The 11,871-nt window shown below is 35.8% G+C and overlaps 1 pseudogene; it reads right to left on the bottom strand.

Moving 5' to 3' along the window:
* Positions 1-5,094: 5,094 nt before the first annotated feature.
* Positions 5,095-6,391, bottom strand: LOC138382419 (UBX domain-containing protein 7-like; annotated as a pseudogene).
* Between the last annotated feature and the right edge of the window lie 5,480 nt (positions 6,392-11,871).

Raw genomic sequence — 11,871 nt, 5'->3', positions numbered from 1 at the left:
CTGGAACTGGATCACAGAACTGCTTCAGAGACCACAGTGAGTATCAAGTTGTGCAGGCTTGTCTCCATGACCACAAGTGGGTATCTCTCCTCAGTTCTCTTGATAGGCAAGAGTACCACCAGATCATGGCTGGGAGAAGTTGGAGACGCCTACATGGTCACTTCAGAATTCTTGGTGGGACCAAGTTGACTGGGCCATTTCCTGGTCTGTAGCCAAGAACAGGGGTCCTCAAGTTTGGCACCTGAATTAGGGCCTGTCTTTTTAAAATTACCTTCCTTGTTCTATGGCTTTAGCAGCTTTGGAATCCTCCTTCCTGGATCCCAAAGCTCTCATAAAAGCACTTTTTTTTAGATATGGTCTCGCTATATCACCCAGGCTAGTTTTAAACTGCTAGACTGGAGTGGTCTTACCTCAGCCTCTTAGTAGCTAAGAGTACCAGCATGAACCACTGTGCTGGGCTGTCATAAAGGCACTTTTTTCCATATATGGCTGCAAAATGTTTGTTGCTGCGGGGATGTAAAGAAGCAGGGGACTTCATATTCCATCATCTTGCTAATTTGACATTCTGTATGTATTTTCATTTCTGTTTTGTTCTATATTAAAGTTTTTATAATTTTAGATTCAAATATTCAGAACGTGCTAGAATTTCACATCATACAAGAAGTAAATTAGATAATTAGTAGGCATCCCATATTTACTAAAATTTTCACTTGAAAATTTAAGTTTACTGTAGGCAAAAGGGAATCATTAGAATTGTCATCCACTTTCCTTAATTTTTCAGTTGCTAGTGGCTCCCTCTGGTATTTTTCCTAAGTGTGTAAGTGAGCTCTCTGCTAGATAATAATCTTTAGTCCTGGGGATCAATAATCCTTTCCTACTTGGATAGTTGTTATTTATTATTGAAAACTTTATGCCCTAAATCTAGTAGTTACAAAAGGTATGGCTGGGGAATACAGGTGAGTCAAAAGAAAATTTGAACTACCATGTTTGCCACCTTTCAGTCTTACATCTTTGTGAAGACTTTCCTAACTGTAACCTACGCTATTCTCTTTTCTAAACTTCTATTGTAATTATAGTTCAACCTCAGAGAGGTGAACATTTACGTGTTCTCCAGTTATCTCATCTATAGTGTGTCTTCTAACTGGATAAAACAAGTAAGAATCAGATCTTATATTTAAAAATATTTCCAACTTTGATTAAGGACTCAATTAATAATTGTTGGTATATAAAGTCAAGGAAGTAGACTTTTATAAAAGATTGTAAACCAAACACATACAGGGTTCAATAATCTAGTATGGATGTTCACAGAAAAGGTCATTTTATCTTTTCTGAAAAATGATTAAAGATAAAATTCTTTTTTATCCTTTCCATTTATTCTTGGCAAATAATGCCACACAGTTTTTTTTTTTTTCCATTTTCATGAGTGCATCATTTTTAAAAGCAATTGGTAAGCAGCCTCTCAAAATAATGACATAAATAAGAATTTATAGTCATAGTGCAAATCCCACAAGCTTTCTCTCAACTACACTCCTTAGATTTAAGAAAACAAAACTTATGATAATTTACAAAGCAAAACAATGGGAAGACAATTGTTTGGGTAAATGGATTCCTCTATTATAGAACATACTATGGAAGTAAAAATAGCATGGACTCTGGGTTCCAATTCTGATTTGCCACTTACTAACTGTGACATCCTCAACAAATTCTCTACACTTGTTTTATTCCTTATCTATAAAATGGGGAAAATATACATTTTGTAGGGTTTTTAGAAAGATAAGAAAAAGCACATAAAGCACCTAGCACATGGAAGTTACTTAAAATCAGTTTCCTGTTCTTCCCTCATTAGACACTGTTCTTTCTCTTCTCTTCTTCCTTTCTAAATCAAATTCAAACAAGTATGCCTCTCATTTCCCCCCACTAGTTTTCATTCTATCTCCCTGTATTTTTCTCATCACTCTCTAAGTCTACCTTGTTCTTTTCCTCCCTATCCTTTAAACTCTCTTCCAAGCTGTTTACAGCACCCATAAGAAATGATTTTTAACTAACCTTACTGATTTCATTTAATCTATTCAATAAAATCTCTGGCCCAAAGAGCAAAGGAACCTGCAGAAGAAATAAGGCAAACTGGAAGAAGTATACTCCACAAGTGGGTTAAGTTCTGGATCAAGGCAGTACTTCTTATTTACTCTTCCCATGTACAATCCATAACTCCTCCCCATGGGCCTCTATATCAACCTCAAGATAATTATACTCCTGCCTCAAAATAAAACAAAATCCTCTACCTTTGTACCCTAAACATCCCAGTTGTATCTAAGTTGGATGAATGTATCATGTTGTGTCTTGAATCACTTTATATGTATTTAATCATCTCACAGTAACCCAAGTTGAAAAAGTCACTTTGGTTTCTCATAAATGAGTATGGAAGTGCTGAGGAAAGCAAAAAGAACTATATTCTCATTAATGAACACGTTGCCTTAGGTTTTCTTGATATGTTTTTATCAAGAGAAGCTAGTAGGCAAGAAAATGAAATATACAGAACAATAGGAAAAATTTTTGACATCAAATTTTTTCTCTATTGGGCTTCAGCTGTGACTTTGCTGGGAGTGGAGATGGATGCCATCAGAACACAAAAATGAACATAACCTGCTTAACAATGTGCCTCTCTTAAGTTTTAGATTTCTAATGTGTCCACTGCCAACAAATTTTTTACCCTCCAGTGCACCTTTGATAGTATACAGCCTTATTCCTCAAATAGCAAGTATGTTATCCAAGTTCAGAAATACAATTGAGGAGTTAACATGAAAACCATGTTTGCTCAGTAAATCAGAAACTGCTAATTAAGCCTCTGGAGCCTATGAAAAGACTCCAAAGAGCTATTACTCAGTCACCAATCTAAAGAGAGAACTTTGACTCAAGGTATAAATGAAACTAATTATGTAAATATATTTATAAATATTTATACCGTTACATACTTACACATAAGCACTTACACAGACTTAGGAAAAAATTTAAGAACATTAAATCAAAAGGACTCACTGGAGAATAAACAGAATTTTCTGTGATCTTCTTGAAGAAATTAACAGCTCATTCTTTAGGGAGGATCCCTCAAAATCCAGCCATTAGAAACCATATTCTCGAATTGTGTATGAGCAACATGTAGATTCTCCCCCCACCCCAATTCCCTGGTTACCAAGAGAGGAATCTTAAAGTAGATGGGAACTTAAAGGTCTCTATCCAGTAGCAATTTATGTTCCTCAAGTAGAAGATTCAATCTAAATCCCCAGTTGACAAAATAGGTACATTCCATATTATGATTTTACAACAAGTTAAAGTTCTGATTTTGTCACCAGAATTATTACTGCCCCTTCAGAGGACTCTATTTTAAGCACAAAATAAGAACTGGGCATATATATAGTGAAATTCATATGTAAATAGTATTATACAGATTCAAGATGGCCTCTTCTAAAAAATACTGAAAAAACCTTCCACTAACTACAATTTGAATGTGGCTTTTGTTGGCAAAAGAAACTCACAACATCTGAAGATTACTGGTAATCTCCACAAACCCCCTTAATTATGTTTTCTTATGAATTGAGTTTAAAGCTCTTGCCCTCAGAGAGGCTTTCAGTTTTAATACCTTTTAAAAGAAAACACCATTTTTCAGGAATTATGCTCTTTCAGTCAACAGGGACTTTTAAAGACTATTCCAACCAGGAGGAAAGACTGAATCATTATTTCTAACCAAAGACACTTGGTTACCAAGTCTCATCTGCACATTTTTTTTTTCCCCAGGGGCATATCTAGTGTGCCTTAAAGAACATAGGACAATCATGGCCAGGCGCGGTGGCTCACACCTGTAATCCTAGCACTCTGGGAGGCCGAGGCGGGTGGATCGCTCAAGGTCAGGAGTTTGAGACCAGCCTGAGCAAGAGCGAGACCCCGTCTCTACTAAAAATAGAAAAGAAACTATATGGACAACTAAAATATATATAGAAAAAATTAGCCAGGCATGGCGGCGCATGCCTGTAGTCCCAGCTACTTGGGAGGCTGAGGCAGAAGGATCGCTTAAGCCCAGGAGTTTGAGGTTGCTGTGAGCTAGGCTGACGCCACGGCACTCTAGCCAGGGCAACAAAGCAAGACTCTGTCTCAAAAAAAAAAAAAAAAAAAAAGAACATAGGACAATCAATAACGAGAGTAGTTATAATTATAAGCCACTGTTGTGCATGATTATTGACCAGCTGCCTTCCTGTGGATCACTGGACCCAGACAGTGGAGGGGTCAAAGGAGCTAATATGTCGTACTGGCAGAACAGCAAGCACCTTCCTTTTCTGGTCACCACAGTTTGCTCACTGGATGTTCATTGTAGGACCAGCAGGGTCAATATAGGTAAAAGAGTAATAATAAAGAAAACTATCTCGGGCTAGAGCACTGAAAGCTACCCATGCTACACACTCCACATTTAACACTCATTCTGCCAATAACAGATGTCATGGAAATATCTTACAGCTGGGAAGATGGGAATCCTTAAAAAAAATTAAATATGATTAATAATAATAAAGGATGCTTTTTGTATGTAAACCAAAGCCTAGATATTTTGTTATATGATATTTCCTACATGACAAGCAAAAGAAAACAAAATATGTTAGAGAATTTCTTCTCCCTACTGAAAATGGGAACTCACAAAAAGGGAGTTTGTTCATATGCTGAATTTAGCCATTCCTTTGCCAAAGGAGTCTGGAGAGTAACATTGGATCTGCAAAAAGTGCTGTGCAAGAGATCACTTATTGGAACACACATTTCCTGCTGATAGTTCTAGGAGAGATCTTATTCTTACACTTTTATACTTCTATTTGGTCACCATATTAGGTAAGAAAAAAGTAAGCTGGGGGTGGAGGAAGAAAAGAGAAAAGAAAAAATAAAGAGGTAGAAAGAGACTGATCATAGGAGAGAACAAGAAATAAAAAAGAAGGCAGGTGACTAGTCTGCCCATCTTTGGCTCTATGGTCCTATGAGCCAAAATGCATACTTGGTGATATGGTATCACAGGAAAAGGGAAAAAAAGGGGGGTAAGCTGAGAGAGTTCAGGCCATGGTGTTAATGTCTTTCCTGTACAAAGACAGTCTTTTAAGGGCAAAGGTCAGCCTCCTGTAACATAATGTCACAGTCCAGATGAGATAGTTTCCTTGGAGCGAAATTGGTGAAAAGTTCAACATGTTCATTCGGATATCCTTTACACTAGACATGCTTCACCAAAGCTAGCAGTTTAGCTTGCTCTGGATGAATGGTGTCTTCCCTTTTTTGATCTGGATACCACAACATCAGCTGTGCTTTTGGTGCTTTTACATCTACCCCTTCCACTCTATTCCATCTGATGTTTCAGGTGACATCGCTAGTATATCTGAATCCACAACTGATAATGCTTGGTGGTTTGTGGTTGTTCCCAGCTCAGTTTTGGCAGGGAGCTGAGTTAATGGCCTTCTGTTCTCTTTTTGGTGCCCCAAATCTTTATGGGGAGACTTTTTGGACTTGGCAATGTTTTCTATGTTATCTTCTTCATTGGAGCCACAAACAGATATTAATTTCTCACTGCCATAAAAAAGTTCAGATTCAGATTCTTCATCAGAGTGGCTTCCCTGTTTTTTCTGTATTGAATCAAAATGTGTCTCTTGCAAGGAGCCTCTGATGCAAGCTTCTCCTGGCTGTCTTCACTTGCATCTATAAGACTGTCTGAATGGGCACATTTTTGGAGAGACCACTAGAAAGTCCATCCAGTTGCCCACGTTCATCGAGAAATCCTGTCACTTGGTCCAAGAAAGAAGAAGTATCTAATTGGTGCCACTCTACTAGCTTCTGACCTGTCCGTGGGTCCAATACGGAAATGGGAAATCCCCTAGTTTATACAACTGTATGTATGACATCTCTGGGCTTCTTCACTGTCACGATAAACCTATCCTGGCTGATTTTCAATGGTTGTTTTGTCTTGTCTGGGTGAGTAGTCATGGAAATAGTCTTAAATTTACCATGTATCAATATGTGTTGATGAATCTATATTATCTTGGTGTGAGAGAAGCACTTTTGTGATTTGAATGTAATTTTTGAAAAGCTTGACAACTACTTTAGTTATTCTTTTAAAAAAATTTAATTGGTAAAACATAAAATTTACCATCTTAAGTTTATTTACATGTACATTTCAGGAGTAGTAAGTATATTTACATTGTTATGCACAAGATCTCTAGAAATTTACATCTTGCAAAACTACAACTCAATACCTATTAAGTAACAACTGCCCATTTTACCCTCTCTCCAGCCCTTGACAAACTTCTTTCTACTTTCTATGAGTTTGACTACATAAGATACATCATATTAAGTGTAATCATACACTATCTAACATTGTTACTGGCTTATTTCAGTTAACATAGTAGTCTCAAGGTTTGCTTTTATCATAGAATGTGCCACGATTTTCCGTCTTTTTTGTTTTTCTGTGATTTTTTTTTAAGACAGACAAGCTCTCATTCTCATGCCTGGAGTAGAGTGCAGTGTGTCATCATAGCTCACTGCAGCTTCAAACACCTGGGCTCAAGTGGTTTTCCTTCCTCAGCCTCGTGAGTATCTGGAACAGTAGGTGCACATGACTATGTTTAGCTAATTTTTCTATTTTTTTTGTAAAGACGGGGTCTCACTATGTTGCTCAGGCTGGCCTTGAATCCTGGCCTCAAACAATTCTCCTGCCTTGGCCTCTCAAAGGGCTCGGATTGCAGGCATGAGCCACTCACTGCACCTGGCCTAAGATTTTCTTTATGGATGCTAAATAATATTGCACTGTCTATATACCATATTTTTTTAATGTGTTCATCAATTGAAGACCATCTGGGTTGCTTATGCCTCTTGGCTTTTCTGAATAATGCTGAAATGAACATGGGTGCACACATACCACTTCCAGATTCTGCGTTGCATACTTTGGATAGATACCCAGAGATGGGATTTCTGTATCATATGCTAATTTTTATTTTTAATTATTTAAGGAACCGTTATACATTTTTCAAAGTATCTGCATTATTTTTCAACACCAATATTTCAAAAGGGTTCCAATTTCTATACATCTTTGACGAGGTTTTTATAGTGCCCATTCTGAGTGTGAGGTGATATTTCAATGTGATTTTGCTTTGCATTTCTCTAAAAATTATTAATTTTGAGTATCCTTTTGAATGTTTGTTGGCCATTTGTATATCTTCTTTGGAAAACTATCAGTTAAATTCTTTGTCCATTTTTTTATCAAGTTATTAACTTTTTATTGTTGAATTTTCAGAGTTGTTTATATTAATATATTCTGAATATTAACTCCTGTAATGTGACTGTTTTACAAATATTTTTACCCATTTAGTATGTGGTATGCTCTCTCCACTAAATCTTTCCATTGATGTATAAAAATTCTGAAATGTGCTGAAGTCCCATTGTTCTCTTGTTTTCTTTGTTGCTTTTGCATTTGATCTGATATCCAAGAAAACAGTGCCAATACTAATGTCATGATCTTTTTCTCTATATGTTCTTCTAAGGGTTTTACTAGTTATATTTCTTCTATGTATTTAATCTATTTAAAAAAATTTTTTATATCACAAGGGAATGATCCAACTTTATTTTTTATGTAGGTAATCTAGTTTTCAACACCATTTGTTGAAGAGACTCTCGTTTCCCCATTGTGTGGTCATGGCCAGCTTGTGGAAAATCATTTGATCATATACACAAGGATTTATTTCTGGGCTCTCTTTTCTTTTCCTTGATCTACTTACCTGTCTTAGTGCCAGTACCACATTGCTTTTATTTTTGTAGCTTTGTAATATGTTTTGAAATCAGGAAGTGTATTGTCTCTGTGTTCTTCTTTTGAAAGGGTATTTGGCTAGTCATAGTTGCTAAACAAATTTTAGGATTTTTGCAAAAAATGTGCCAATGGAATTTCTTTAGATATAACATTGAATTTGTCCATCACTGTGGGTAGTATTGACATCTTAATAATATCAAATCATCTGATCCCTGGGCTAGAATATGTTCAAGAGTGTGTTTAATTTCCACATCTTTTTGGATTTGTCAGGTTTTTTTCCTGCTTTTTATTTCCGGTTTTATTTCATTTGGGTCAGAAAAGATACACTGTATGATTTCAGTCATCTCAAATTTGATTAGACTTATGTGTCCTAACGGAAGGCACCAGGTGTAATTGAAACTATTGTACATTTTGCTGATTTCCACTGGAGAGTTCTGTACATGTGTGTTGGGTCTAATTTGTGTATAATCAGATTTTCTATTTTCTTATTGATCTTTTATCTGATGTTTCTATTTGTTATTGAAAGTGGAGGCTTAAAGTAAACAGCGACTATGTTGCTGTGTATTTCTTGCTTCATTTCTGCCAATATTTGTTCCATGTATTTGGAATCCCTGATGTCGTATATACATGTAATGTACATATTATACAACATAAATTATATAACATATAACGTGCATGTGTTTATATATTTTATATATATGGCATACATATTACATGTGTTATATTTATATTATATATATTACTGTTACAGATTCCTGGTAAGTGGACCTATGCTGTCATTATTTAACATCAATTTTTGTTTCTCGTGACAGTTTTGACCTGAAGTGTATTTTGTCTACTATAATTATGGCCACTGCACCCACTTGTGGTTACTATTTGCATGGTTTTTTTTTTTTTTCATCCTTTATTTTCAGCCTTCTTGACTCCTTAGAGCTAACTAACATAAGTCTCTTGTGGACATAATATTGTAGAAACTCAATTATTCTTAATCCATTCAGCCATAATATCTTCTTTATATTTAAGAGTTTAATCCATTTATATTTAATGTAGTTACTGAAAGAAATGAAGTTACTTTTCATGTCTTCTAGACTTCCCTCATTTCTTCTCTTGTAGCCTTCATTTTTGTTTTGCTGATTTTGCAGTTACGTGCTTTGGTTCCTCTCTCCTCTCTCATTTTCTTTAGCATAACTTTTTTTTTTTTTTTTTTTTGAGACAGAGTCTTACTCTGTCACTCCAGGTAGGATGCATAGAATGCAGTGGTATCATCATAGCTCACTGCACCCTCAAACTCCTGATATTAAGTGATTCTCCCTCCTCAGACTCCCTAGTAGCTGTGACTCCAAAGTCGCAACACAACACGTGGCTAATTTTTCTATATTTGGTAGAGAGGGGGTCTTGCTCTTCCTCAGGCTGGTCTGAAACTCCTGAGCTCAAGCAGTCTTCTCACCTCAGCCTCGCAGATTGCTAGGATTACAGGTGTGAGGTGCCACACCTGGCCATGATTTCTGTAGATAATTTCTTTCTGAACACCTTGAGAAATAAAGAGTACAGGTACATCTTAAAGTTATAACAATATAGTTTAGTCTCATAACAAGTTAATTTTAATTTTATTGAAAAACCATACCTCTTTATATCCCTCACTTTGTTATTAATGTGACAAATTATATTATTTTATATTGATCGTGTATTAATAGAGAACTTTTTGAGGATCTAAAATAATATGCTTGAATTTATATGTTTTATAAAAACTGAATTAGGGAATTAGTATGCACACCACATTTTACTAAACTGATTGGTTTGTATGTTTCAGTTTACTGCATGTAAATAGCATTTCCATCCACTGAAATCAACCTTTATCTGCATGATAATATAATTTATTCCTAATTGTTCATTTTATGCATCAGTTTCACAACACATTTTACAATGTTGTTTCTGTATTTAGAAATGTAAGACTTTTGGCCGGGCGCGGTGGCTCACGCCTGTAATCCTAGCACTCTGGGAGGCCGAGGTGGGCGGATCGTTTGAGCTCAGGAGTTCGAGACCAGCCTGAGCAAGAGCGAGACCCCATCTCTACTAAAAATAGAAAGAAACTATATGGACAGCTAAAAATATATATAGAAAAAATTAGCCGGGCATGGTGGTGCATGCCTGTAGTCCCAGCTACTCGGGAGGCTGAGACAGAAGGATCCCTTGAGCTCAGGAGTTTGAGGTTGCTGTGAGCTAGGCTGACGCCACGGCACTCACTCTAGCCTGGGCAACAGAGTGAGACTCTGTCTCAAAAAAAAAAAAAAAAAAAAGAAATGTAAGACTTTTGTTTCTGAAAGCTGGATTGCTGTAACCTTTCACTTTTGTGTAAGAAGAGTACCAACATACTAATAAGAAAGAAGTTTCTCCAGTATCATTTAAATGCCTAATGATTAAAATTTTCTTATCAATGCTTTTTATGAATGACAATAATGTGTTTTGTGAAATATTATTGCTCTAAAGTAGGCCACTTCACATCAGTTAACTAAGTTTTTAGGTTTATCTATATATTGTAATTTTGTATGATAATATTTGACTCTGTATTCTTTAAGACATGATTGGCAAAAGTCAAACATAAATCACCTATATACCTATTGCCAGTGTGATTTTCTTTGTGTTTGCTTGCCCGTATAAATATTACTTTTATTTTCTTTATGAATAGTATATTTTTTCTTGGTTGGTGGTCAATGGTTATTTTATCCTGTCTAGGTAAATAGTTATAAAATTATCTTAATTTCAAAATATATTTATTGGTGAATATATATCATCTTTGTGTGAAATATTTGTGTGATTTGAAGATAATTTTTGAATAGCTTCAAAAATCTATTTTTGGTATTATCTATTTTTCATGTAAAAACACATAACATTTAGAATCTTAAATATTTTAATTAGAGTGTAGTCATGTTAAGTATATTGACAGTGTTACGCAGCGTATATCTCTAGAATGTTTTTATCTGGCAAAGCTAAAACTCAATATACATAAAACAGCTACCTCTTTTCTGCATTTTCTGGTCCTTTACCAACATTATTGTATTTTTCTTTTGTTTCTAAAGCTGTAACTACTTTAGATATTTTATATAACTGGATTCATGAAGTATCTGTTTTTGGGGGTGGATTGGCTTATTTCATTTAGCATGTCAAGATTTATATTTATAGTAGATGCTAGAAGATTTCCTCCTTTTTAAAAGCTGAGAAATACTCCATTATTTTTATATCCTAAATTATACATATTTGTTCATTTTGTGAGGCAAGTTTGGGTTGTTTTCACCTATTGGCTTTTGTGAATAATGCTGTAATAAACATGGATGTGCAAATAAGTCTTCATTTGACCATACATGCAAGGGTTTTATGTCTGTGCTGCATTTTGTTTTATTGGTCTACGTTGCCTGCCTTTATGCCAGTAGCAAACTGCTTTGATTACTATACCTTTTTTTTTTTTTTTTTTTGAGACAGAGTCTCACTTTGTTGCCCAGGCTAGAGTGAGTGCCGTGGCGTCAGCCTAGCTCACAGCAACCTCAAACTCCTGAGCTCAAAGGATCCTCCTGTCTCAGCCTCCCGAGTAGTTGGGATTACAGGCATGCACCACCATGCCTGGCTAATTTTTTCTATATATATTTTTTAGCTGTCCATATAATTTCTTTCTATTTTTAGTAGAGATGGGGTCTCGCTCTTGCTCAGGCTGGTCTCGAACTCCTGAGCTCAAACGATCCGCCCACCTCGGCCTCCCAGAGTGCTAGGATTACAGGCGTGAGCCACCGCGCCCGGCCTGATTACTATACCTTTGTAACATGTCTTGAAATCAGAAAGTGTCATGCCTCCAACATTGTTTCTTTTTTTTGAAGGTTGTTGGCTCTTCATGGTACTTTGCCTTCCGTATAATTTTTGAATTGCTTCTTCTTTGTTTGCATAATATGACATTGATAATTTTAAAGAGATTGCTTTGAATTTGTAGATGAATTTGGGCAGTATGGACATTTTCACAATATTCAGACTTCCAACTCTTGATTAAGACCATGCTCAAAAGTGTCCCA

The sequence above is a fragment of the Eulemur rufifrons genome, chromosome 4 (assembly GCF_041146395.1).
Source record: "Eulemur rufifrons isolate Redbay chromosome 4, OSU_ERuf_1, whole genome shotgun sequence".
NCBI classification, from domain to species: Eukaryota; Metazoa; Chordata; class Mammalia; order Primates; family Lemuridae; genus Eulemur; species Eulemur rufifrons.
The sequence above is the reverse complement of the archived record's forward strand: the minus strand, read 5'-3'. Positions and strand labels throughout refer to the sequence as shown.